The following is a 25,393-nucleotide window of genomic DNA, read 5'->3' on the forward strand; positions in this document are numbered from 1 at the left end:
AAAAATAGTATTTCCAAAAATTAAAAAATAATTTTTGAATTTACAAAAAAAAAAAATAGAAATATTCAACATTTCCCCAAAACTTTGATTAAGATTACAAAAACTCTAATCTATAATCAATAGACTTTGACCACGAAACAAGTATTATAGTCCCTCACATAACATAAACTAATAAATATTAAATTATGCATATCAAAAAATTATTTTCCTCTATTAAAAATTTCACATATTAATTTCACTTATTAAATATTTTTACCGATGTATGTAATATTGGACATGCACGTTGAAAAACACAAAAGAAAGATGATCCTCAAGATATAGATTATTACCTACAATAATTATAATCTTTTAATAAATTATAAAATTCATCGTTAAAAATTAAATAAAATTATTTTTATATCTTATAAAAGGTCATCATTGAAATGGCAAATACACATTCAAATTATATTTTTATAATTCCAATTAACAACATTAATTTAAAAACCTTTTTAAATCTCATCCACTTTTTAAAAACATAACAATTATATCTATCAGCAGATGATGTTGTCACCTACCGTTACCTATTGACAACTGTCTGCCTTAAATCAACTTTCAGTTAATTGCATGTGTTGTTTGAAGATAAAGGCAAATGGTCACGTCAATTCCTATTTCCACCTCCATAGCAAAGTTAATGCTATGGAGGTACCCCTGTCAGAGTCTCATAGAGCACGGCGACCACCATCTCCGGCTGCCCATCAAAACCCCCGGCGACGCTGCCCACAGCCACCCGCAGCCTCCCATCAGATCCCGGCAGTTCTGCGGCTCTGACTCCCGAATGTGAAACCAACTGGCGGACAAGACAGGCCTCACCATTCGTATTGAATGCGTTAGGATTTCAAATTCTATATCGCCCCAAATATTTCAAACTGGAGGTGCGCGCGAAAATTTTGAAATGAAATCTGGAGTTGGTGCTTCAGCATCGTCTGTCATGCCAAAGAGAGCGAACATCAGGGTCACAGCGTTTGAGATGCCAAAGAGAGCGAAAGGGGTAAGGGTTTTGTATGAGACTCCCGCTTATTATGATATTACAAAGCCGCAAGCAGGAGGGATGGAATGTGAGATTGTGACTGAATACAATAGAAAAAGGAGGAAAATTTTAGAAGCAGAGATTAAACAAACGCTGGATACTGTTACGGAAGAGATTGCAGGAAGCCACAAGGGTATAAGTGATACGCAAGTCACACTTCATGTCAAGAAGACGAATGCTCCAGATTTGACCATGGTTGATCTATCCGGGATAACAAGGGTTGCTGTGCATGGGCGGCCAAGAGATATTTATGAACAGATAGCAAATATAATCAAACAATACATTACTCCCAAGGAGAGCATCATACTTAATGGGCTGTCCGCGACTGTTGATTTTCCGACCTGTGAGTCCATAAAAATGCCTCAGGATGTTGACCCACAAGATGAAAAGAACCTTGGCCGTTGTAACAAAAGTTCACAGAGCTCCTGAGGGTTTTTTGGAGAAAGAGACAAGGGACGCTGTTAATATTGGTCACGGTTATATTTGTGTGCGGAATAGAGTAGGGATTGAATCTAAAGCAGAAGCAAGACGAAGTAAAAGTGATCTGTTTAGAACAGATCCTCATCTTTCCAGCATTGATAAATCAATGGTTGGAATACCCATATTGGCAGAAAAATTAATGCAGATTCAAGCAATGGGAATATGTAATGGGAACATGTAAGTGCCTTCTTGATATTGTCCAAAAGATTGATTACACACATCCAAGACGCAGGTAGAGAAGGATGCATTGCATTGAAGGCATTGGAGAAATTAAATTGGACAAAGTGTCAAACATCAGCAGTGGCGACCTCGAGGCGGCCTTCGACTTCAAGATTAGCCTTATTCCTTATTGGAATGTGGTAAGGCTGAGGCTGGCTGACCAGATTCCACTCCACCTGCGGTTCATGGTGCAAAAGTTGGTTGAAAGCGACATTGTCGCCGAGATTGTAAAGCATGTGGATAAGCCATGTTTAAATATGATGGAGCAGGTGCATGAAGAAATTCCAGTAATAGCTACTCAGATAAAGAATCTCAATAACAAAGTTGAATGCTTGAGGCAGTCAAAATATGCTATGTATAAACTCATTGGTAGCTCTCAGAAGCTAAGTATCAATGATGCTTAAAGTATTATCAATGGTTAAATACTGCTGCTCCGTAGTCTGCATTTGGTGCATTTCCATTTTCGTAGGTTTTGTCACGTCGACTAGATCAGGAGGAGATGGATTTTTGAAGTTGTTTATGAAGTTTATGAGGACTCTACTCAAGTCTATTTCATGTTTCAAGAAATCGTTATGGTTCAAGTTAACTATCTTTTGATTTAATATTTTTCATGGTTAAATCTTGGTGCTCATTATTTCGTGTTTTGTTTTCTGCATTTGCATTTTCATAGTTCTTTGTCACGTTAAGCAGCGCATGTGGAGATGGATTTGTAAATTATTTATGGAATTCCTACGTATCAAAGTTTGAGATTCTTTTTAATTGATATACTAGTTATCAAGGTTTAAGCCGTCTCAAAACATTTATTTAATTTATACTTTTTGGTTTGATGTCTTGACACCTTATTCTTTGTTTTGGTTTTAGGTCTTAACACATCTTGAACTTTTAAGGTTGAATAATGTGTTGTTCACTAACTTGCATTTTGTGCATTTACATTCTTGGAATTGAATGCTACAGTTCATTAATTTGCATTATGTGCAATTACATTCTTTAAGTTGAATACCGCTGTTCACTAGTTTGCATTTTGTGCATTTACATTTTTAATAGTATTCTGCCAGGTGAACAAGTTTCTCTATAAATGCACAGGTGTGAATTGTTTTACATACCAGTTTTTGATGTTTGTTTTCAAATGCTATTATGATTGGATTAAATTTTATTTTCATTTGATATTATGATTGTATTAAACTTCATTTTCCTTTGAAGTCTTAACATATATTTCAGTATTCTGAATTGTTAAATATTACCATTCATTCATCGGCACTTAGCGCATTTGCATTTGCATTTTCATCTCTTTCTCGCTTGAACAATTTTATAGGTAAATAGATTTTTGAACTTATTAAAATTTATAATGGTCTTAAGTTTCAAAACATTATTATCATTTAGTATTTTTATTATCAATGGTCTTAAGTTTCAAAACATTATTATCATTTAGTATTTTTATTATCATTTAGTATTTTTTTTGTGAGAGAGTTTGAAGATAACCCATATTACTAGTTATTATTTTGAATTGATGAGATGGTTCATTTTAGGAGAAAAGGTTGTTTTGAATCTCTAGATTGAATAGATAAGACAATCAATCTTCATAGATAAAAGGGTTTAGAATTCATATATATATAAATAATTTTTTTTTTTCATAATAAATCATTTAAAAATTAGATAAAATATAAATATATGATATGAAGGGGAGAGGGATATAACTAATTCAAAGAAAGCATTTAAGCACAAGAAAACAAGGAGAAGGAGAGAAAATTAAGAAATATATAAAACAGAAAAACCTAAAACTAAAGATAGGTGGAAGGAAGAATAAAGAAAAAAAGAAAACAAAATATTAAAAGAGAGGGAAACAAAAATATAAAAAAAAAAAAACCATCAAAGAAACGATAAAGATTAAAAAAAAAACTAACTTATATCTAAAAGCTTAAAAAACAAAATAAACAAATAAAATTAAATATAGCTAAACCAAGTGACTCCAAAGATGGTTTAATATTTAGTGTGTTTGTTATGGAGAGATGAAGACTTATATGGGAGTTTCATGCCTATTAGGTAATTTATTGTATAAAGTATTCAATTTTAGTAAATGTGTACTCCAACTTTATGGCATAGTGTACACTTCCACTCTAGATTGAGGGATATTGAGGTGGTTGATGTAGATAAACCAAAAAAGCTAGTTGTTGAAATTAATGGCCATGTAAGGTTGTTTAATCAAAATGGAACCATGCAAAACAAAGGTTTATTTATTGAATGTATTTGATATAATGGAATTGATTTTATTATTAACTACATGTTTTATTAAAAATGGAATTATTTAATGGATCTAGAATTTTTTTACTTTAACTAAATTGAGTTTTTCAAAATAAAGACTTGGAAAATTTCTTACTTTTCTATTTTAAATGGATATATTCACTATTTTTGTGATAAAATTATCATAATAAACTATGCAAGACAAGCTGATATAAACTTGTAGAAGAAAATATTTTGTCTTAATAAATAATTACAAGTTATTGTTAATTATTATTATTTCTTTTCAATTAATTAGTACTATTTGTAATTTACTCACTATTAATAATAATAATAATAACTTACTAATAATAATAATTTACTAATTAGTTTAAAGTAAATTATAAATCAATAAATCATTATTAAATAGCTAAGTAACTAATTAATTAATTTAATTGAATTATCTAATAATTAAATAAAGGGGATTGATTTTTCACTTAGAAATCTTTTTTTTTGGGATTTGGAAAAACAACTAATAATCAATCAAAGGCCTATGGCCTTTTGCAAGGCTTATCCCTACCAGCGAGAGAGAATATTATTTGGGGAATCCAATATTATTATCCATCATTTGATCCTTAATATCACCATTTTTTGTGATAAAATTGTCATGATAAACTATATAAAACAAATTTATATAAACTTATACAAGCAAATTTTGTGGTCTTAATTTTAATAGACTCAAATTATTTCTTTTAATATTATTTATGGTTCATATTAAAAATTTGATTAATATATTTGATTACAATAATATTCTATGTTGGTATTATTAACCAATTTGATTATAATTTGATATAGTAAACACTACACTATATTTGTTCTAGTAGAAGGTTGACACAATCTTTAAATATCCATAAAATTTAATCAATCATAGAATTATATTGTTACCATAACAATTTTAATTTTAGGTACTACTATTAGTATGCATTGAGTACCATATTTTATTAAATGAAGAGGATGACAACATTTTATAATGGACAAGTGAAAATTTTATATAAGCTTCATATTATGTTTAAATTTATTCTTTTAACAAACAAACCTAATTATAAAATATAAATTCTAACAACTTAACTTAATTTATGTCTATTTTTATTATTTATTGTTTTATATTAATTTAAAGTTAAGTTTATCAAGGATTACATAACTAGAAATAGATATCACAAAAAACATTCACAAGTATATAATAACATTAGTAATAATCAATAGTTGATACAATTAACCTACAATCTAGTTATTTTCTCATATTATGACAATTATTATTTCTAAGAGATGGCACAATACTATTTTTTTGTTATTGTTATAATTTAAAACAATTTCAATTATTTTTATAGTAACTTATTTTGTTTATGTTGAGAGTTAATTGAAGACACCCTAATATCATATCCTCTTCATAGAATCATATATTGCTCCCATTGAAAGCATAACATCAATATCGTATGTATCAAAATATGTTACATAATATTGTAACGTACCTCGTGAGCCTACCCTGAAAATTAGCTACTATGATCCCTATATGGTGAAATTTTCTTCGTTTATAGTTAAGATTCAACCCTTGCCAAGGGTATATTTAGTCCGTCAATATATCATAATTATTATTTATATAACAGAATCCATAGTCTTTATCAATATGACTATAGAGGTGGACTCTTGATGTGGTCTTTTAGGTCTATCTATAAGATTTATATGTGAGATAAATATTAAGCATAATTTACTAGTTGTAGGAAGGACTAACCATAGCATGCAACCCATAATAATTCATTGATTAATCCAAACAACATTAATGGACATTAAATTAACTCTATTGTGGCTACCATGGTCGTACATCATGATTATAGTCTTTCTTCCAACATCCATAACTAACTAGGTTAGCCTAAGTAGATGCAAGTCTTAGGACATGCGTGGCACTAATAACTTGATTCATCGACCACACACTTAGAAATATTATTCCACAATTGTTTCACTAACATCAATATTTACCGAGTTATGACACAACACTAGAGTTATCATATCATTATAGGCATACTAGGTTCCTTCGTCAACTTTGATGATATTCAAGCTAGATTCACTCGATATTTCACTCATCCACACGCGTAAGAGTAAAATCAATTACATGAACATAGATATCATCATCAACATATATCTTATGCAATACGAGTAAAGAACTGGAACACCTCAATGGAATGAAAATCATTCATCATTTATAGTTATCATTCTCCTATACGAAGATCGCACCTACAACTAAACATATATGCTGAAAGAATTGAAGTAATATCCAAGGTAAGGAACAACATGCAGTACATTCCACACATATCAAACCAACTAAAACATCACTTGGAGAGCGGAGCACCACCACCCAACCATGAATCACCTCTGATATGACCCGAGCCAAGGTTCTTCCCATGGATCAACTACCTCCAATTGATCTATGCAATGGGTATTTAATACCCTCTTTCATGATATAGTTTCCATTAGTGGCATCCCACTTTTATGGATTTTTATCCATTTTCCTATGTCTTTTTCGGAAAAGCTCTCTTTTATCTCCCCCGAGGCTTTTCCTCATAAAATATTGCCTTTATCTTCCGCAAAGCTTTTATGTTTTTCTTGATGTATATTTATCTCCAATCCATCCAAGCTTATCTAGAATAACATTTAGAAGCTTATCATAAAATATTTATCATATCCCATTCCTCAATGGGATTTGACAATAATCTCATCTCTTGGTGTCTCGCTTTTCCATGTGATCAGTTTATTAATTATTTAATAATGTATTTTCTTTTCATTTTACACATCAAACCTAGCTTTCTTGACCTTATGTTACAACTGACACACAAGGGAGGGGTGTTACATACCCCCCCCCCCTTAAATTTTACATTGTCCACGATGTATTACTGCATGCTCATTCACAGGTAGTTGGCTTCTGAAGCCATAGCTCTCATGGCCTTTCCATCTGATGAAAATCTTCCGATATATATCGATTACAAGGAGCGTTCCCAGCACATCTCCTTCCATAGCTACCTGTAACATTGGTTTCAACAATTTTGTAAGAAATTTTAGATGCAAAAATTCGACTATGTTTACCATAATTAATATCATAATTTGATACACAATACTACTAAAGTAGCTATGGCTTATATTGCCCGTCATTCATTTTATTTGAAGAATGTATGTTCTCCTGCTGCATTCTTCCAATCCTTTGTGTTCTTGTCAAACACTTGCTTCCTGTAGTTTCTCTGCATACAACAAGTCAGCCAGCATATTTGCTACATCAATATGCATCATAACAGGTTAGCTCACGTATAACCATCATAACCAATACCATATATACTCATCATAATCATATGTATGCGAAACTACAAATAAACGATTGTTACTTCTTAATTTCCTTCTTCTGTGCAACCTTTAGGTCGGTTTCCCTTCCAGACACCCACTGAGTGTCTTCATGCATACTTGCACACAAGGTGTATTACACACATAGCTATACATATCATGTTTTAGACATGCCATACATATATCCATACCGGTACCACATGTACGTCTTGTACATAGTACAATATGTACCACAATATATCCATAACATCACCTGCATGACATACACTTATTCACATGTTTTCAACCATGTTAGCATTATGTCAACCATTCCTTCATTTATTTCTAGTAAGTAGAACAAACTGTGTTTAGTTTCTTACTAATGACTTTCATGGACCTATTCCATTTCTTTAACAACCATCATGCACAATATAACTCAATCATACTCATAAATTTTAGTTTTGGGATGAAACTTGTCACTTGCACCTGGTTTTAACAACAATACCATAAAGCAGACTTATTGACTATGATACTTAGTCTATCATAGATATTTGAAGTTTAATTTTCTTAGCTTGTTTTTAACCAAGAATAAATTTGTTCGGTACTTAACAATTTATGTTGTATGATTGACTATTGTCCTTTTTATACCTCAACATCTTGTTGGCCATGGATAATTTAGTGTAGATATAATCTCATTTCCTTTCATGTGTTATAAATGAAAGTTTTACTTCTTTCAATTCTACACCCTTTTAGTTTATAGCTAGTTATGATATTAGGGTATTCACATGTTAACAACTCCTCTTTAACATTAAATCACCGTTAACCAAGAGATCAATTATCCATTTTATGAATTTATGTAGGTTTATGCAACATTTCTTATGTTGTCCTATTCAACCAAGACACATTGTCAAAGCAATCCAACAAGAGAACCTCCCAAAATTGCTTGGTAGGATTTCAATTGGTATGATATGAGTCTATTTAAATAGATTGTTGGATACCATTTAATCGGCCGAGTGGTCCATAACATAAAATTTGTGCTTCTTATTAATTACCATGGTTTTTATATTGTTGTACTCAGACACTTATAGGTCCAACTATGGATATCCAATGAAAGATACATATGTCACAACATATAATAACCTGTTAAAGTTAGTTTCCCCTTAATCACACTTTCTTCCAACTGAAGAACAAATCACATTACAAAATGCATTATATATAGATGCATTAATCAAAGGATTTAATTGAAAGACAATTTGTACAATTACATAGTCTTATACTATAACATTTTCTCACAATCCTAACATTATTTTATGGGAACCTTTACCATGGTATAATACTTAGGGTGGAACCCACTTATTTAACACCAACCTCTGGTGAAGTATATAATTTCCCTTTGGATTTTTACTTATGAACCAGTTAGCTTACTAAGGTTTAACATTTCCTTCTTTATATAATCATCCTTTGAAGTATTAGGTTGGATTTATATTTAGCCATGTCATTTCATAGCAATTATACCATTCATATATATATTTTTTTATAACATGATCACCATAGCTTAATCTTTGACCGGAATCAATTACCACATATTCTCTCATATGCACGGTAAATTTACTTTCTTGTTTTATCATAGTCTAGTTTTATGAGAATTGTGATTCTTTCACTCATGAAGGCAACATATGTAAGTGTGCCACTCAAGTAATCATATCTTCCTCCCGTTGTTATCGATCTTAAACATTGTATTAATTTGATGACCATGCTTTCCCATGGTTATCTATTATTTATCTACCCTGTTGTACATATTTGTAAGCATCACTTTTCAAGGCTTTATTTTTGACAACTTATATAATAATAGATGATAAAAAATTAAACTCCTCATCTATGAGGAGACACAATAAGAATAACTTATTAATATTGATAAATATGTGATTTTTTTGTGTTATTCTTCACATTCCTCTACTACCAACACATGGCAGTGCACACACCCATCTCATGAAGTACAAGTCTTGGCTAAATAATTCATAACAATTTGTGGAGGGAATGGTCATTAGCACAATTCCCAATTCTTAACATACGAATGTTTAGCAGAAAAAATTCAAGAATGGTAAGAGAACTGTTCATCATAACCATCACACTATGATGTCAAATTGGACTATAATTGAAATTGACCATTTACATGAGGTTTGTTCAGTATGTCACATGAATTCGAATCAAATTGCATTAAAAATATGTAGAGGAGTGAGTTCAAGATTTTGTATTACTGCTTATAGTTCTCAAGTTTGAGTAGTCTCTGATGAATAGGTCTCATTAACAAGTAGACTAATGCTTCTTAGGATCAACAAATACATGGTAACTGGTGATTTACGTCGATCTTATCTAGTGTTTTCTATATTTTATGATAACTTAAACATAAGTTATCTTCCCCACAATTTTAGCTGTACTTTCAATTTTACGATTTTTTTTCTACCATAATATCATAGTTATTTAGAAGTATATTTTTGCGTCATCAAGGGCTACTTTTTGGCAACTCCTATTTCTTACCCCATAGCAAAGTTAATGCTATGGAGGTACCCCTCTGACAGCCTCACAGAGCATCATCGACCATACATCATCGGACCATGCATCGTAAACTTTATCTGTCTCCGGCATCCCTCTCCGGCTGCCCATCGAAACCCCCGGCGACCCTGCCCGCAGCCACCCGCAGCCTCCCCTCAGATCGTATTGATGACGGACGGAGATCGTATTGATGCCGGACGGGAGAGCGTGGCCTCCACTCAGATCGTATTAATGCCCGACGGGAGAGCTCATTTACCTCACGCACGAACGGGACCAACCTCCTCCGGCCTTCAAAGTCCCGGCCAGCTCATCTGCAAAACCACTCCTGAGCACTCCGCGGCGAACAGAACATTATCTGCAAAACCATTCCTGAGCACTCCGCGGCGAACAGAACATTATCTGCAAAACCATTCCTGAGCACTCCGCGGCGAACAGAACAGAGGAGACGTTCAATACCTGGAGGAGCTGGCCATTGGTTATCGAGATTTGCGGTTGGCAAGGTTAGTGCTCCTGAAGCCTGCGAATTCTTGGTGAATTTTAACATCTATTTCCCTCCAAATTTCATTAAAAAGGAAGTTAAATTTAGTCACCATTTACAGCAATACCATTTCAATCCATACTCGACTTTATAAAATATAAATGTAAGGAAAGTGTCAGGTTATACTTCTCTTCTAAAGATTTGATCAATCACATAGAAAACTTCAAGCTGATACTACAGGAAAGAAATACTTAATGCTATCATTCCAGGACAATACATAATATTTAATGAAAAGTTTTGCCGTGATAAATAAATATGAAGAAGAATAAAACTAAGATATTATAATGATGAGATGAACTTGAATTTCTAAAATCAAAAGTCATTCCTTGTCTTAATTAGTGTGAAGAGGAAAAAAAGGAAATTAAATATGTTAAAATATGAATTAACACTAAGATATTATAATGATGAGATTAATCAGAATTTCTAAAATCAAAAGTATCTCCTTGTCTTAATTAGTGTGAAGAGGGAAAAAAAAAAGAAATTAAACATGTTAAAATATGAATTAATTCCCAAAACATATTCAGATAAATATGTTTGTCACTTTTATGAATCTAAAAAGATAGAAGATCAAAAATATTCTCTCTTATAGTATCCAACCTAGAATTAAAATTAAATCTACATTTTAAAATATGTGTCATGCTACTCACATTCTTAATTTTTTAACTCAACAAAACTATGATGTTAATGAAATTTTTTGAATACTTTTTAGACAATCAACAAAAGTAAAATATTTTTAATACATTTTGAAGAATTAACAAAATTATATTAATGTTGAAATATTTATGATAATTTTTAAACATGAAAATAAAATTGTAAAAAATGAAATTCCTTATTAATTTTTTTTTTTTTTTTTTTCAGATCTCATTTGTCATTATCATATTGTTTTAATATCAAATAAGGATAAACATGATTTAAAAAAATAAAGATAAATTAAAATAAGATTAAAAATAAATATAAATTTGAACTTACAAAATGTTAATTAACTTTTTAATATTTAACAATAAGGGGAAGGTTCGTTTAAAGTGTTCATGGAAATGTATCGATTAATCTTACGAGGTAAGCATGCTATATATATATGTGTGTGTGTATAAAATAAAATAAAATGTTTTGTGAAATGAGAAGTTCTAGATAAAGAGATTATATAATAGCATGCTTTAAAGCAAGTAAGTTCCTTATGATAAATGGAAGATCCCTAACTATAACCACTTTTATAAAAGATAATGGTATCTAAAATCGATTAACTAATTGATACAATAAAGAGAATATGAAATATACTTTCAAAGTATTATATAAATTCAAGCCCTTGGTACATGGCTTACATATATATAGCAATTGTAGAGAGTATTCATTATGTTGAAGCTCCGGTTATATCTCAATTTTACATTCATTTCGAGATTGATGAGGGGATGTGTATTTCCACTAGCATTAAAAGTATTTTTCCATATGCATGAGCTAAGTGTTATCACCACTTATGAAAGAAAGAGAAAATACAATAGAAATTATTTGTCTTTATCAAGCAGTGCATGAGAGTGTGTTTCCAAGGATAGCAACAGCTAAGAGAGCCAAAGAAGCATGAAAAACTCTCAAGATAGCCTATCAAGGCATGGAGAAAGTGAAGACAGCAAAACTACAGTTGCTGAGGAGAGATTTTGAGACTCTTTGCATGAAGAAGTTAGATAACATTGACTCATTCTTCACACATGTGATTGGTTTGGTCACACAGATAAGGTCTCATGGAGAGATTCTTGAAGAAAGGAGGATTTTGGAGAAAATGTTGAGGATCCTACCCTCAAGGTTCGATGTGATTGTCACCAGCATAGAAGAAACAAAGGATCTCATAAACTTCTCAGTTGATGAACTACATGCATCACTGGTAACACATGAGCAGAGATTGAGTAGAAATGAAAACTCATCTCTAGAACATGCCTTTAAGACCCAGATGTTCTTTGGAAGAGGAAGAGGTCAAGGCAGAGGAAACAAGAGAGGAAGAGGCAGAAGCCAAAACAAAGGTGGAAGAAACAGTCTAGCAAATACTCAAGGAAGAGGCAACAATCGAAATCAGAACTCAGGCCAAGGCAACAACCAACAAAGTGGACAACATCATGCTCAAGGACAAAGGTATGATAAAGCCAATGTCCAATGTCATTATTGTAATTAATATGGGCATTATGCAAATGAATGTAGGAAGAAGCAGCATGATATGAGTAATAGAACTAGTGAAAATTTCACTAGAGAAAATATCAGCCAAAATAATTTGTTTTTAGCTTGTAATATGGCTGAAGAAAACTGTGCATATACGGAAACTGGGCATATACGGAAGATGTGCGCATATACGGAAACTGGGCATATACGGAAGATGTGCGCATATATAGAAACTGGGCATATACGGAAGATGTGTGCATATACGGAAGATGTGCGCATATACGGAAACTGGGCATATATGGAAGATGTGTGCATATATGGAAACTGGGCATATATGGAAGATGTGCGCATATACGGAAACTGGGCATATACGGAAGATGTGTGCATATACGGAAGATGTGTGCATATACGGAAACTGGGCATATACGGAAGATGTGCGCATATACGGAAACTAGGCATATACAGAAGATGTGCGCATATACGGAAACTGGCATATACGGAAACTGGGCATATATGGAAGATGTGAGCATATACGAAAACTGGGCATATACAGAAGATGTGCGCATATACGGAAACTGGGCATATACGGAAGATGTGCGCATATACGGAAACTGGGCATATACGAAAAATGTGGGCATATACGGAAACTGGGCATACACGGAAAATGTGGGCATATACGGAAGATGTGCACATATACGGAAACTGGGCATATACGGACAATGTGGGCATATACGGAAACTGGGCATATACGAAAGATGTGTGCATATACGGAAGATGTGCGCATATACGGAAACTGGGCGTATACGGAAGATGTGCGCATATACGGAAACTGGGCATATACGGAAGATTTGGGCATATACGGAAACTGGGCATATACGGAAGATGTGCACACATACGGAAACTGGGCATATACGGAAGATGTGCACACATACGGAAACTGGGCATATACGGAAGATGTGCGCATATACGGAAACTGGGCATATACGAAAGATGTGCGCATATATGGAAACTGGGCATATACGGAAGATGTGCGCATATACGGAAACTGGGCATATACGGTAGATGTGCGCATATAAGGAAATTGGGCATTTACAAAAGATGTGTGCATATACGGAAGATGTGCGCATATACGGAAACTTGGCATATACGGAAGATGTGCGCATATATGGAAACTGGGCATATACGGAAGATGTGCGCATATATGGAAACAGGGAATATAATAAAGATGTGTGCATATACGGAAGATGTGCGCATATACGGAAACTGGGCGTATACGGAAGATGTGCGCATATACGGAAACTAGGCATATACGGAAGATGTGCGCATATACGGAAACTGGGCGTATATGGAAGATGTGCGCATATACGGAAACTGGGCATATACGGAAGATGTGCGCATATATGGAAACTGGGCATATACGAAAAAATGCGCATATATGGAAGATGTGCGCATATACGGAAACTGGGCATATACAGAAGATGTGCGCATATACGGAAACTGGGCATATATGGAAGATGTGGGCATATACGGAAACTGGGCATATACGAAAGATGTGTGCATATACGAAAGATGTGCGCATATATGGAAACTGGGCATATACGAAAGATGTGTGCATATACGAAAACTGGGCATATACAGAAAATGTGGGCATATATGGAAACAGGGCATATACGAAAGATGTGTGCATATACGGAAGATGTGCACATATACGAAAACTGAGCGTATACGGAAGATGTGCGCATATACGGAAACTGAGCATATACGGAAGATGTGCGCATATACGGAAATTGGGCATATACGGAAGATGTGCGCATATACGGAAACTGGGCATATACGGAAAATGTGGGCATATACGGAAACTAGGCATATACGAAAGATGTGTGCATATACGGAAGATGTGCGCATATACTGAAACTGGGCATATACGGAAGATGTGCGCATATACGGAAGATGTGCGCATATACGGAAACTGGGCATATACGGAAGATGTGCACATATACGGAAACTGGGCGTATACGGAGAATGTGCGCATATACGCAAACTGGACATATATGAAAGATGTGTGCATATACGGAAGATGTCCGCATATACGGAAACTAGGCATATACGAAAGATGTGTGCATATACGGAAGATGTGCGCATATACGGAAACTGGGCGTATAGAGAACATGTACGCATATACGGAAACTGCGCATATACGGAAGATGTGCGCATATACAGAAACTGGGCGTATACGGAGAATGTGCGCATATACGGAAACTAGACATATACGGAAGATGTGCGCATATACGGAAACTGGGCGTATACGGAGAATGTGCGTATATACGGAAACTAGGCATATACGGAAGATGTGTGCATATACGGAAACTGGGCATATATGGAAGATGTGCGCATATACAGAAACTGTGCATATACGGAAGATGTGCGCATATACGGAAACTGGGCATATAAGGAAGATGTGCGCATATACGGAAGTTGGGCATATACAGACGATGTGTGCATATACGAAAGATGTGCGCATATACGGAGACTGGGCATATACGGAAGATGTGCGCATATACGGAAACTGGGCATATACGGAAGATGTGCGCATATACGGAAACTGGGCATATACGGAAGATGTGTGCATATACGGAACCTGTGCATATACGGAAGATGTGCGCATATACGGAAACTGGGCATATACGGAAGTTTTGCATATATACGGAACCTGGGCATATACGGAAGATGTGCGCATATACGGAAACTAGGCATATACGGAAGATGTGCGCATATACGGAAACTGGGCATATACGGAAAATGTGGGCATATACGGAAACTGGGCATATACGAAAGATGTGTGCATATACGGAAGATGTGCGCATATACGGAAACTGGGCATATACGGAAGATGTGCGCATATACGGAAACTGGGCATATACGAAAGGTGTGCATATACGGAAGATGTGCGCATATACGGAAACTGAGCGTATACGGAAGATGTGCGCATATACGGAAACTGGGCGTATACGGAAGATGTGCGCATATACGGAAACTGGACATATACAGAAGATGTGCGCATATACGGAAGATGTGCGCATATACGGAAACTGGGCATATACGGAAGATGTGCGCATATACGGAAGCTGGGCATATACGGAAGATGTGTGCATATACAGAAGATGTCCGCATATACGGAGACTGGGCATATACGGAAGATGTGCGCATATAGGGAAACTGGGCATATACGGAGGATGTGCGCATATACGAAACCTGTGCATATACGGAAGATGTGCGCATATACGGAAATTGGGCATATACGGAAGATGTGCGCATATACGGAAACTGGGCATATACGGAAGATGGGCATATACGAAAGATGTGCGCATACACGAAAACTGGGCATATACGGAAAATGTGGGCATATACGGAAACTGGGCATATACGAAAGATGTGTGCATATACGGAAGATGTGCGCATATACGGAAACTGGACATATATGTAAGATGTGCGCATATACGGAAACTGGGCATATACGGAAGATGTGGGCATATATGGAAACTACGCATATACGAAAGATGTGTGCATATACGGAAACTGGGCATATACGGAAGATGTGAGCATATACGGAAACTGGGCATATACGGAAGATGTGCGCATATACGGAAACTGGGCATATACGAAAGATGTGCACACATACGGAAACTAGGCATATACGGAAGATGTGTGCATATACGGAAACTGGGCATATACGAAAGATGTGCGCATATATGGAAACTGGGCATATACGGAAGATGTGCGCATATATGGAAACTGGGCATATACGAAAGATGTGTGCATATACGGAAGATGTGCGCATATACGGAAACTTTGCATATACGGAAGATGTGCGCATATATGGAAACTGGGCATATACGGAAAATGTGGGCATATATGGAAACAGGGCATATAATAAAGATGTGTGCATATACGGAAGATGTGCGCATATACGGAAACTGGGCATATACGGAAGATGTGCGCATATACGGAAACTGGGCATACACAGAAGATGTGCGCATATACGGAAACTGGGCATATACGAAAGATGTGTGCATATACAGAAGATGTGCGCATATATGGAAACTGGGCATATACGGAAGATGTGTGCATATACGAAAACTGGGCATATACGGAAAATGTGGGCATATATGGAAACAGGGCATATACGAAAGATGTGTGCATATACGGAAGATGTGCACATATACGGAAACTGGGCGTATAGGGAAGATGTGCGCATATACGGAAACTGGGCATATACAGAAGATGTGCGCATATACAGAAACTGGGCGTATACGGAAGATGTGCGTATATACGGAAACTGGGCATATACGGAAGATGTGCGCATATACGGAAACTGGGCATATACGGAAAATGTGGGCATATACGGAAGATGTGTGCATATACGGAAGATGTGCGCATATACGTAAACTGGGCATATACGGAAGATGTGCGCATATACGGAAGATGTGCGCATATACGGAAACTGGGCGTATATGGAAGATGTGCGCTTATACGGAAACTGGGCATATATGGAAGATGTGCGCATATAGGAAAGATGTGTGCATATACGGAAGATGTGCGCATATACGGAAACTGGGCATATACGAAAGATGTGTGCATATACGAAAGATGTGCGCATATACGGAAACTGGGCATATACGAAAGATGTGTGCATATACGGAAGATGTGCGCATATACGGAAACTGGGCGTATACAAAAGATGTGCGCATATACGGAAACTGCGCATATACGGAAGATGTGCGCATATACGGAAACTGGGCGTATACGGAGAATGTGCGCATATACGGAAACTGGGCATATACGGAAGATGTGCGCATATACGGAAACTGGGCGTATACGGAGAATGTGCGCATATACGGAAACTGGGCATATATGGAAGATGTGTGCATATACGGAAACTGTGCATATACGGAAGATGTGCGCATATACGGAAACTGAGCATATAAGGAAGATGTGCGCATATACGGAAGCTGGGTATATACGGGAGATGTGTGCATATACGAAAGATGTGCGCATATACGGAGACTGGGCATATACGGAAGATGTGCGCATATACGGAAACTGGGCATATACGGAAGATTTGCATATATACGGAACCTGGCATATATGGAAGATGTGCGCATATACGGAAACTGGGCATATACGGAAGATGTGCACATATACGGAAGATGTGCGCATATACGGAAATTGGGCATATACGGAAGATGTGCGCATATACAGAAACTAGGCATATACAGAAAATGTGGGCATATACGGAAACTGGGCATATACGAAAGATGTGTGCATATACGGAAGATGTGCGCATATACGGAAACTGGGCATATACGGAAGATGTGCGCATATACGGAAACTGGGCATATACGGAAAATGTGGGCATATACGGAAACTGGGCATATACGAAAGATATGTGCATATACGAAAGATATGCGCATATACGGAAACTGGGCGTATACGGAAGATGTGCGCATATACGGAAACTGGGCATATACGGAAGATGTGCACATATACGGAAACTAGGCGTATACGGAAGATGTGCGCATATACGGAAACTAGGCATATACGGAAGATGTCCGCATATACGGAAACTGGGCGCATATACGGAAACTGGGAATATACGGAAGATGTGCGCATATACGGAAGCTGGGCATATACGGAAGATGTGCGCATATACGGAGACTGGGCATATACGGAAGATGTGCGCATATACGGAAACTGGGCATATACGGAAGATGTGCGCATATACGGAAATTGTGCATATACGGAAGATGTGCGCATATACGGAAACTGGGCATATACGGAAGATGTGCGCATATACGGAAGATGGGCATATACGAAAGATGTTCGCATATACGGAAACTGGGCATATACGGAAAATGTGGGCATATACGGAAGATGTGTGCATATACGGAAGATGTGCGCATATACAGAAACTGGGCATATACGGAAGATGTGTGCATATACGGAAGATGTGCGCATATACGGAAACTGGGCATATACGGAAGATGTGCGCATATACGGAAACTGGGCATATACGGAAGATGTGCGCATATACGGAAACTGGGCATATACGGAAGATGTGTGCATATACGGAAGATGTGCGCATATACGGAGACTGGGCATATACGGAAGATGTGCGCATATACGGAAACTGGGCATATACGAAAGATGTGCGCATATACGGAAGATGTGCGCATATACGGAAACTGGGCATATACGGGAGATGTGCGCATATACGGACACTGGTCATATACGGAAGATGTGCGCATATACGGAAACTGGGCATATACGGAAGATGTGCGCATATACGGAGACTGGGCATATACGAAAGATGTGCGCATATACGGAAGATGTGCGCATATACGGAAACTGGGCATATACGGAAACTGGGCATATACGGAAGATGTGCGCATATACGGAAACTAGGCATATACAGAAGATGTGCGTATATACGGAAACTGAGCATATACTGAAACTGAGCATATACGGAAGATGTGTGCATATACGGAAGATTTGCGCATATACGGAAACTGGGCATATACGGAAGATGTGCGCATATACGGAAACTGGGCATATACGGAAGATGTGCGCATATACGGATGATGTGCGCATATACGGAAACTGGGCATATACGGAAGATGTGCGCATATACGGAAACTGGGCATATACGGAAAATGTGGGCATATACGGAAACTGGGCATATACGAAAGATGTGTGCATATACGGAAGATGTGCGCATATACCGAAACTGGGCGTATACGGAAGATGCGTGCATATACGGAAACTGGGCATATACGGAAGATGTGCGCATATACGGAAACTGGGCGTATACGGAAGATGTGCACATATACGGAGACTGGCGTATACGGAAGATGTGCGCATATACGGAGACTGGGCATATACGGAAGATGTGCGCATATACGAAACCTGGGCATATACGGAAGATGTGCGCATATACGGAACCTGGGCATATACGGAAGATGTGCGCATATACGGAAACTGGGCATATACGGAAGATGTGTGCATATACGGAACCTGGGCATATACGGAAGATGTGCGCATATACGGAAACTGTGCATATACGGAAGATGTGTGCATATACGGAACCTGGACATATACGGAATATGTGCGCATATACGGAAACTGGGCATATACGGAAGATGTGCGCATATACGGAAACTGGGCATATATGGAAGATGTGTGCATATACGGAGACTGGGCATATACGGAAGATGTGCGCATATACGGAAATTGGGCATATACGGAAGATGTGCGCATATACGGAAACTGGGCATATACGGAAGATGTGGGCATATACGGAAACTGGGCATATATGGAAGATGTGCGCATATACGGAAACTGGGCATTTACGGAAGATGTTCGCATATACGGAAGATGTGCGCATATACGGAAACTGGGCATTGTTCGTATCTTGATTTGAATGTGGAAAATCTCTGTATGATTCCCTTGGACCTTGTTTCCAACATTTTTCAACCATGCACGACGAACATGCCACACACATAATAATACTTTGCACTTGATCGTAGACCTACAATAACATAATTTTTAGTGAGATTATACATTAACAATATTTTTTATGCCTCTTGTAAAAATAGTAAACACATCACCTCAATGCCTCAATTTCTACAGTAGCATCATCTGTGATGAAGGCAAGAACATGCTAATCTGGTCGCTCTTTGTTTCCAATTGCAAGTAAGGCCAACATCCATTTAGAAAGATCAGCTATAGTATTGCCTGATGATATCACCCAAGCTATTGGAACCCCATTGTGATGCTCGTCGAAAACCATTAAGGTGTAAAGTTGATACTGCATTACAAAAAATGTGCATAATTATATTTATATAGGATACATGCATATATATGAGGTTAAATAAATAAATCGGATTTAGGATAAATATGTACTCACCCCGTACTTATTTGTACTAAAGGTTGAATCCATTGGGATAATATTATTGTGAGAGTATTTCAGCATCATTGAACACATCCACTTTGTTTGTATGCCTATGATAAAAGGGATATTTTCAACAAGATCATTGAACGCATGCGCATATCTTCCGTAATCCTATGAGTTTCGAAGTGAAACTCGAATTTGGTCTATTTCCAAAACGTTTGACACACTACCAACCTTCTTGACTTGTTCAATGAGGAAAACTATAGTGATGTAGGAACACTTCTTTCCATTTTACTTGATCATAGAAATAAAATATTGAAATGTCTCAATTAATCTCTTTTCTGAAGATTCGATAGATTTCAGTGGTCATCATCATCATCATATATATAATTTTTCATGGTTTAATTTGCGTTTTTGAATGTATAAATGGATTCAACTCTTTGAAAATCCTTTTGAGCACTAGGATTACATAGATTACACAATGTAAATTTACAATTTAACAATTTTTTGATAAATCAATCTCAAATGACCCAAAAAAATACCCGAAAAAGAGCGAAAACATAGAATAGTGGTAATACTTAAAATGTTTTAACCAAAATAATCTATATTTTCAATTATTGAAATATTTTAACCGAAATTTTTTATTTTTCAAGGTGTTTTATATGATAAATACATATATATTTTAAATATATGTAATATGTATATATTTGACATTGAAATATATACTTCATAAGTTCATTAAAATATTTGTTATAAATTCTATTTTCCATGTCAAAATGTTTTTGCAATCTTGATTATTAGTAAATAATTTTTGAAATAAACATAAAATCACTCAACTCTCCGTATTGAAATATTTAATTTATAACCTCTATATATATATATATATATATATATATATATATATATATATATATATATATATCTTGGTTGTGTTATCAATATTTTTTAAATGCCAGAAATTTAAAATTAAACAAAATACATAGATCTCTAATTATTCTAGGAAATAACTAATTTTTTTATTCTCATTTACTACATTTTTCAAGTTCAAATATTTTTTGTACATATTTTTTTTTCGACTTTATTTATCTACATGTATAAAGCTGATAATGCAGATATTAAGATAGTTTATTCAAGTTTTATATTGGAATATTTTTAAAGAATGTAAGAATTATGCATTTTACACACACATATATATGACACTTTCTTTTTGTAAAATTGATACAAATTATGTTATTTCACATGAACATCTAAATATTTTGTTTTTGGTTAAGAGTGAGCGAAATATTTTTACTACATCTCTTTCATATAGGGTTGTAATATTAACAACAAACTTAGCTAAAAGAGAGTGAGATTATTGATGTTTTTAATTAAAACTTTTAAAATTGATATAATATTATGTTATTTCACATGAGCATCCAAATATTTTATTTTTTTGTTAAGAGTGAGTAAAATATTTTTACTATATCTCTTTCATATGGGGTTGTGATATCAACAACAAACTTAGCTAAGAGAGAGTGAGATTATTGATGTTTTTTAATGTTTTTAATTAAAACTAACCATATATGTATAATTTTTTTTGTTTTTAATTACGTCCAACATTGTTTATTATTTAGAATAAATATATATATACTTTTCTTGCTGAGAAAAAATTATACCTCTATAGTAGTATGAGCCTCTTTGCACAACTATTATATCATTATATTGACTTTGAGTTGTGTTTTTAATTAACCGTATTCCTTGAAAATTGTAGAGCTTACCTTAGATAATATATAAAAAGTAAAAGCAAATCTTCTTAATATTTTTTTTTGTAAATTTGACAGTTATACATCTTCATCATGTCCAATATATTAATTTAACACGGCGGGTAATTGAAGCAGTGTTTTAACATAGCACTTGATCATCGTTTAGCCAAGATGAGTAAACCAAATCTTCTTAAATTTTAGTGGAGTTGTAAATTGGAAAAAAAAAATATTCAAATTTAACATTACATCGATTTATTTATTTCAATTTAATATTACGTATATGCCAATCACTTGTTTATGTAATTTTTTTATTGCCAGCCTATACTATTCATTTTTTATAAAACAACATTTTAAAGAAAAGACTTGAATATCAAAACCAAAATTCACAGTTTGGAGGTTTGAAATTAATGGAATTCACATTTTTGGATTCCAAATACATACTTTTATCCATCGATATTTCCACTCTCAAAAATCAATATTTCACTTTAGAATATTAACCATCTCAAAATTATAAAATACAACTTTTAACTTTATACTTCCTTACTATTTCAATTGTAATTTTATTTCGGTAATCTTAATATTCTCTCTTCTCCAATCACACCCTTAACCCCATAAAACAAAAAAAAATCAATAAAGGTTAAAGAGGTTAAATAACAAGTACATGTTTATTAAATGGGTTGATTCTCACATGTAAAATATATGGAATATGAACATAAACTATAAACTATAATTCATATGTAAAGAAATAAGTGAATATTCTAAGGTTGAGGATGTGAAAATATATTTAAGCTTTCATATTTTTTTCGATATATATTTTGTTTATACTTAAGAGTCGTTGTTGGATGGTAGCTTATGATAAAAATATCTACGGTTACATATTTGTTAAGAGACTTGGTAAGAATATTTTTAAAGCGATATTGGATTGTAATGTGTGGTTATTGTCTTTTTATCTAGTATCAAGTTTGAAAGGCATATGTATTTTTAGACAGATTAATCTTGAGGTGCGAGGTATAAGTCTTAAGATTACATTTTAAACATCAAATAAGATATAAATATAAAAGTAACTTAACTTATAAACTTGATAATTTGTAACTAATAAAAACAAAATCCGTTACAACTATTCATCAAAAAGTAATGTAACATTGATAGAATATAACATCGCATCCACATAAGGATTTAAAATTCAATGAAGATGTTGTCATAAACACAAATATAAATTTATGTATTTTTTATTCAAAATAGGTCCAACTATACATGTTTCTTTTTTACAAAATAGAACTTCATTTCCAACATAAATAATGGAATCTCATGCCCATCAATGACATAATGGAAAAACAACATCATGATCGATCTACCGTATGGGTCTATAAGTCACCCTTGTCCCATGAGGCACTCCCAGGCGGATTTCCAAATTGATGTCTCTGCAAAAAATTACAATAATCAATTAGTTGTAAAAATTGAAAGGCATATAATCAATTTCATTAATTCATGATGATATTTTGATCAAATACTCATTCTCACCGTGAGGATTTGAGGCAATGGAGAAGACAACCCTTCCTGGGTAGATGGCGGAGCACTTGGTGACGGATATAGGCATGGTTCAGGGGCGCTAGATAAAGGCATGGTGGATGTGAAATAGGGAAAAGGTAGTGGGTGCGGGCGACGATACACCCCCACCGGTTGTACAATAGTGGGAATCACTGTAGGCCGGGGGATTAACCTAGGGGGGGAAATTGGAATGTTAAGGGTGGACGATTGAAAAATTGAGAATGGTGGATGATTGAAGGGTAGGGGTGAGCATTGGGAAGGTATTACAGAGGTGGTTATAGGAATGGAGGAATTTATGGAGGAAAAAGGAGGTGGGTGTGGGCGATGATACATCTTAATTGGTTCAACAATAGGGGGGAGCACCCCTGGGGAGGATATTGGGGTGTTAATGGCTGAAGCAGCATTCCCAATGCTAGATCTTTTTTCACTAGCATGTTCATCGAATAAACGAATTCGACAACTTGGAATGTTGTGAGATGTGGGTCCCTCAGCTGTAACAATAAAAATAGTTCGTATAGTCATGCAAATGTGTTGAACATGATAATATATCGCATTTAACGTAAAACAATGCATAGCATGAAATTTCCATACCAATATTGGGTATAATAGAATCTTGAATTATCTCAGGCGCGTGGTCCACATTTCCTTGTTTTTGAGAAGATGACTCCAATTGTTCATCCATTCTTTTTTTCCTTGCATGAACTCGTCCAACCCTTTCAAATTGTAGTATATCTGTCCCTGACTTTGACTTGCGACCACATCCCCTCTTTTTATTTACTGGACTCAAGAAACTATGTTTTCTCTTGGTAGTGATCTTGGATGGAGTTATAGTATTGAAAAACATTTTGTTGTATTCTTGACATGCTTTGTCTACCAAGTTGTTCAATGCATATGCCTGTTCCAAATTTGTAGGTATTATGGATCTCAATTTCTCATGAGTTGATGAGTTAACACGTTTCATCTCATCATCTTCAAAGAATGCACTATCTTGTTATACATTGGTCGATTCAACATTGTATGAGAAATTCTCTAAATTATCAATGCTTGCTTCATTATGATAATTCATATTGGGATGAGAATCAAAGCATGGAGAAAGCTCTGTTTGGATTTATGGGACCAATATAGGTGTTTCATTCAAATCAAATAAAAATCTAGGCCTTTCTGTCATGGGATCAGTGACACCAGGTGCTACATTTTCACCCAAAATAGTGTTACTCACTAACATCTCAACTTTCAATACATGTTTACAGATATTTCCATTTAGGGCCCAATTGCAATTGCAGAAGTGTAGATTAGAACCCTTATATATGACATTGTACCAAATGTCACGAGTATCCTTATTTTGGCTACGAACCTAGTAGTCATTACTCTTTTCATCAGGCACACAATCTTCATTTGGGATTTTCTTAGCTCTACACTTGGATGAATTCAGTTGTTCCTGTATTTTTCTGGGTCGTACAAAACCAGCTTCTTTTAAACGGTGCATATGATTGTAAAATAATACAACCTTTGTCAACAAAACATATATTAACCAATCAACCCTTCTGTGGCATGCATTGTTCTTCTCACATAGGTACCTT

General features: G+C 35.1%; 1 pseudogene; it reads left to right on the forward strand.

Annotated features, from left to right (window-relative positions):
• The first annotated feature begins 931 nt into the window (after positions 1-931).
• On the forward strand, positions 932-2,169 carry LOC149247508 (putative dynamin-related protein 4A pseudogene; annotated as a pseudogene).
• The last annotated feature ends 23,224 nt before the right edge of the window (positions 2,170-25,393 follow it).

This window comes from Pinus tabuliformis, chromosome 7, assembly GCF_031772625.1.
Source record: "Pinus tabuliformis cultivar Carrire ecotype Pingquan chromosome 7, CPIR1, whole genome shotgun sequence".
Lineage (NCBI taxonomy): Eukaryota > Viridiplantae > Streptophyta > Pinopsida > Pinales > Pinaceae > Pinus > Pinus tabuliformis.